This window comes from Perca fluviatilis, chromosome 9 (genome assembly GCF_010015445.1).
Source record: "Perca fluviatilis chromosome 9, GENO_Pfluv_1.0, whole genome shotgun sequence".
Taxonomy (NCBI): Eukaryota; Metazoa; Chordata; class Actinopteri; order Perciformes; family Percidae; genus Perca; species Perca fluviatilis.
This window is the reverse complement of record NC_053120.1, coordinates 13,618,097-13,624,096: the sequence shown is the minus strand read 5'-3', so window position 1 is coordinate 13,624,096 and position 6,000 is coordinate 13,618,097. Positions and strand designations below refer to the sequence as shown.

At 40.1% G+C, this 6,000-nt stretch overlaps 1 protein-coding gene across 2 annotated transcripts in view; it reads left to right on the top strand.

The window, feature by feature from the left end:
* pde4ba (phosphodiesterase 4B, cAMP-specific a) overlaps window positions 1–6,000 on the top strand; it is a 196,789-nt gene that overhangs the window by 82,875 nt on the left and 107,914 nt on the right. The gene's annotated exons all lie outside the window — the stretch shown is intronic.

The following is a 6,000-nucleotide window of genomic DNA, read 5'->3' as shown; positions in this document are numbered from 1 at the left end:
AATACATTTTTCTGATGGTATTGATCGGTATTGGTCGGTGCAATATCTGTGAGGACGACGCTAGTCTCGCTTGCCAGACCTATCTAACGGCCTGGGTTGTTTGCATTTCTTCAAACCAATCACAGTAGTCTTGGGTGGCGCTAAGCTACGGAAGCAGTGACTGTGTATTTGCAACTTGGTCTCGGGAAGGAACTTGTTTTGGTGGAACATTTGCTCCCTGCAAAAGAAAATGCCACATAAATAAAGTTAACTGTTCACACAATACAGTAACGTGAGCTATTTAAATTAGCTGGATACATAGTTAAGCATAATTTGAGTTTACCAGCATATCGGCATGTGTACTTCGTCAATAGCAATCCCCGCCAATCGGTCCCAAAACATCCCAGTTAGAGAGGAAATGCGGTAAACATATTCTTTGTAAATCTTTGCAATCATTCGCGAAAAGAACCAAGCAGGCCTGCTGTGTTGCACAATCCAAATTTTCTTCAAAACTTGCGAATAGCTTGCTAGCTTGAAGTTTGTTGATGTTTCTGGAAAAAGGTTTTGCAAGGCATGGGACATCTGGCGAAAGATCCGGCGGCGGCGGATGTTCCGGTGATTATTCGGTAAATGAATTGTCGTTGATCCAGACTAGGACGACGCTAACAATTGTTTGTAATATTGCGTAATTTCAAATGGCCACACAGGTATAGTTAACCACCTGCCGACTGTCGCTGTTAGCCGTTGCCCGTGTGTGATTTTAGCAATCTTTATTACTTTGTAGGTTACTCTCATTCAAATCAAGGAATAATGTGAGGAGCGCGGAGGTTTCAAGACTACCTGCTGTCGTGAGTTTTGAAAGTTTTGACTGGTCATCTCCCATCACAACACTGGACCCATTAAAGAAAGACAGCCACCCATCTTTCTATAATGTGTAACACATATATTGTTGCACCGAGTGTCTGGGAGCTGACTCCGCAGGCGTTGAAATAACATGAACAAAAGTAATGTTTAGCTGGTGCTAATGTTAACTGCTAGCTTCTACTTTCCGAGTGGAATACAAACTTAACAGCTTGATGGGTCCTCCTAGATGTTTTGTTTTGTTAAGGGACAGATGTCCTAAATTGGTACAGTACATAACCAAAGCTATATTAACTTTTTTAATATTAACGGAAAAAAAATTATATCTTGTGTTAACGTTGGTAGGCAATACAGGGTTTATTCCCTTTTTATAGTTATTTTTTTTCTTTTCATATAAAGTGAGGAGAATTAAAATTTCAGTTTGACATTAACTTTTACTGTTCAGCTCAGTCTTTACACATCATGGTGTTATGGGTCCTACCGTCAAATGGCATCAATTTGAACAAGTTTCACCCTATTAATCAGTCACTGAGGGTCACGCTGAATACATTTTTCCACATTGATTACACCATTAAAATCACCTGAGCATGGACTTACCAGGATGATGATTTCACAGCTTCCTTTCTTTTCAATACTCAACACCCATCATTTTTACTTTGACGATGAATAAAGTTAATATTTTCTTAAAAGAATTAGCTACTACACGACTGATGCACCCGCCCGTTGCTGCCCTGTAACTTCTTTCTAAAGAGGATTTGTCATTGAAAATAGAAGTGAGTGTTCTTCAGTTCAGAGAGCAAAAAATCCAACAAATCCCAACAAAAATCTCAGTATTGAGCTTTTCTTTTTCTAATAAACCCTCAGCTGCTAGAACCACACTATTTTCTCTCAGTCAGGCTTCATTCACTCAATCATCTGAATCATTTCTCCCAGTTAACTGTGTATGTTAGAGCTTTTAAATCGCTTTGTGTGAATCTGCTCAGTTGAAAGGTAGGGTTTAGTCTTATTGATGCATTTTGGAAGAACCCATTTTCCATCAGCATGTGTTTCCATTATGGTCTTACCATTTTTTTAGCTGATCCTTTGTCATTCAGTAGCACAGAATGTTAGTCTTTAGGTTTACCAGTTTGTGTGTCGAAGTGTCACAGCAGAAGAAGTAAATAAGCCTTAATGACACAAACATGAACAACAGATGCTGGTGAGCATTAGCCCCAGGATACAAATCCAGGGAGCTAATTGAAAATTAATTGGTATCCAAATTTTCTTGACCCCCACACACACACACACACACACACACACACACACACACCACACCCCCCCCCCACACACACACACACACACACACACACACACACACCTCATTTCCTTCAGCCCCTCAAAAGCAATCTTGTGACTCTTTGATCATCAGAGGAAATTGAATTGGCTCCTGGTATTTTGGCCCTTGTTCCTCGAGTTCAAACAAAAAGGCCCTAGTTACTGTTTCCAAAGCAACAAAATGTAGACAGAATGGGCCATTTTAAGTATAATCTTTTACAAGTTTCTGTTAATTATTTATTGTTTTTCTCATATATATCAAGTACACCTGAATACATTTTTAGATTTAGATTTTAAAGGTTTTACATAAGAAAAGACTAATAATGGAAAGTATATACATTTACCCTTTGTATGTACCTAACTTGAGTAATTCCATTTCATGGTGCTTTCATACTTCTTTTCCACCACTACCTCAAACAGCTACAACATTACAGTACTACTTACCCATTCATATATCACTAATAATAAGGGTGAGGCTATTTGCACCCCTGGTACAATTAGCAGTGTATGCTATTTGTACCCTGGTGCAATTAGAAGTGCTATTCGTACCCTGGTGCAATTAGAAATGAATGGTGCACACAGCAATGTGTTCTATTAATACCCCGTCTGGTACAAATATCAATGTATGCTATTTGCACCCCTGTGCATTTACAGTACCTTGGCATATAGTTACACACAGTTATCCATACTACTCATGTATTACACCTTTTTGGAATATTATCGCCCTGACATTCTTACCCTAACCATAACCAATCCCACTCCTGTTGCCTAAACCTAACCAACCCAACAGAGCAGGCATATTCATGAGTCTTCCCCTACCACCCTGCAAAAAATAAAATACAATTTCGCGTTTGCGGGCCCTGACTTGCGCAATTGCATGCAAATTATCCAATCCAAAATTAAAAAAATAAGATCACCTCACAGGAGAATTGAACTCCAAACTCGCATATCAAAGGTAAGCATACTAACCACTTACCTAGCAGTTCTTATGGAACATTGTATAACTGTTTACCACTTGGTTTCTTCAAGCCTTGGTTGCTAGGTAACGGTACTGTATACAAAAAATAGGTACTAGCTAACAAAGTAACTGTTGTATGCTTTCACTGAAAACAGAAAGCGCAACTGTAGTATCCATTTTCCGCTAGAAATTCAATTGTTATAAACTTTAGAGACAAAACTTTGCCAGTTTTTGCGGTCATGGAAGATGAACGTCCGCCATGATTTCGCTGCACGCGAGCAACGTGTTTTTATTGTTACGTCACAGGGTGTGAATAGCTCAGCTGTGTGGCCGAGGCTATTCGTACCGGGGGTGCAAATAGACACTCCGTAATAATAATCAAAGAATGTCATATATGTGATGTAACACCCTGTGAAAGGGGTCATTCCGCACAACAAATACTTGTATAAATGTGTAAATTAGCAATTCTTCCACCACTGGAAAATACACTAATAACTGAGATTATCAGTTATTTCCAGATATATCTGTTGTTTTTACTCCCGTTCTGTTCTGCTTGAGTGATGGACAAACATTATCATGCTGCAGATCTCAAAACAATCCTATATTAGGGAATGATGTTTAACTTGATAACATTTTAATTTTTTTGAAAGATTATTTTTTGGGCATTTTCAGCCTTTATTTTTGACAGGACAGCTGAAGACATGAAATGGGAGAGAGACAGGGAATGACACGCAGCAAAGGGCCGCAGGTTGGAGTCAAACCCGGGCCCGCTGCGACAAAGAGTAAACCTCTATATATGGGCGCCCGCTCTACCAACTGAGCTATCTGGGCGCCCCAACTTGATAACATTTTGAATGTCTTAGGGAGATTTTTTTTTTGGCTTGTGAGTAAGTGTTGATTGAAGAACCTACAATAATAACTTGATATTTTCAATTAATTAACTTATATTAAGTAGAGTATTCCTCATTTTGTTGGAGTACCTCCCTCCTTTCATTTGCCCCTGAGGGATCCCAGACTCCACTTTTACAACCACTGGCCTAGAAAAATAAGTCACACTAGGCCCAAAATGAATTATAACACAGCAAGTCTTGGCCACCTCACAATCTGGGTTACATGTCTACGTGTGTAGAAATTAGAGTGTGCCTGCATGTGTTTGTAAGTGCCCCTGCAGTGTGTTTAAGGTTGACCTGTCTGTCAGCACCTTGTGTCAAGTGTGTGTGGCCTAAAAAGCCACCCTGTGGTTTTGGGATGCTCTGCCTGCTGGCGGCCGGTGTATCGGCACCAGGGACCGAGCCCCTGCCAACACTCGCCATCTGCCAACGTCCTTGCAATGCTCCTTGTGAGGAGTCTAGGCGGAGAGTGAAAACAACAGACCCCTCTGGAACACAATAACGCACACACGAATCACACATAGACGCACGCTGGTTCCCAATGAACCCGGTCTTCTCATGGACTATTCTCACATTTCTTGCTCATCAACATGCAGCGACTGTTGAGGGCGATGGAACTGGAGAGGAGGCATGATAAATGCCTGTGACTCTGAACAACCTTAATAGGTCTAATGATGGTTAACAACGATGATGACATGTTATTTTTGAGGTCACTAAAAAGGTTCACGGTAGTGAGGGTGATGACGGGGATGATGCCATCTACAGCAGCAATTAGATTAGCCCCGTTGTCTTGCAATAACAGCTTCAAATAAAACTCACTTTCTAAGGAAGTTCAAACTCAACTTGTGACACCATGTAGCCTACGTCATGACATCTGAAGACGATCACTAATCAGTAGCTTAGAACCTCGGAGGAATCGATTTGAGGCGCAGCAGACAAATTTAGCACAGCAGCTAATGTAATAAGAATCAAAGACTTCCTCTCATCTGCTATGAATAGATAGAAATGTTGGTGGCTTTGTAGAGAAAGATATCCACTTCCTGCCACCAGGGAGACAAAAAGAGATGAGCTTTTAATTACAGACTTGTTTACTGTTTTCATTTTTATCACCTAAATATGTCCCAGAGGGGTTATGTCCCTGTCTCTGTGTCTCTCAGACTTCATCTGTCATCACATACCACTCAACCAGGCTGGGTGCAGCATTTGGGGCAGAAGCAGACAGAAGTATATCCACTTGCCTCTGGCTTGTGTTTTTCAGTCTAGGTTGGTGCGGAAATTAGCCTGCTTCAAATTACACATTCAATTTACACGTGCACTAAGAAGCCTGACTACCACCTGCAATAGCAGTGACTCATGCAATGTCATATAAAGACATGGTTGGCACGATATGCTGCTTATAAATATGCTTCTAAATAAATCTGTGCTGCCTTGAGATGTCTTGACATTGATCCCAAGATCACGTGTTTTTAAATTGATAACATTAAAAGTAGCAGCACAGATTTATACATTGAAGGATACTTCCACTTTACTACATCTTGGGTCTTATTTTCATAGTTTTGGCTATCATTTCTATTGGTTCGGATGACATTGTACTCACCAAAATAATTGCTAAGACCTGGGAACCCCTGAAGGGGAAAGAAATGAGAGGTCACACAGCAGCCACTCAGTGTCTGAAAGCACCTTACTGTAAGTAAGGAAAAGGCATTGTACACAGTGGTAAGGACTTTCCCACTTACAAATGCCTCTGCTTTTCTTATTGAACTCAAACCATTATTATTGAAAATGAGACCCAAGTTGTAAAAAGCTAAAGTATAGTACAAGGTAGTGTTAGTATTCATGTACATTTCTATGATATTCTTCCTTCGTTCTCATCTAACTCTACTACATTCTTCTTCTTTTTGTCAGTTTTATTTCATAACCTCGAAGTTACAACACCGAATTGACATAAACATTTAGTTTGCCTCATTTAAGCCCAGGTGATGTTTTCTAAAAGGCTGA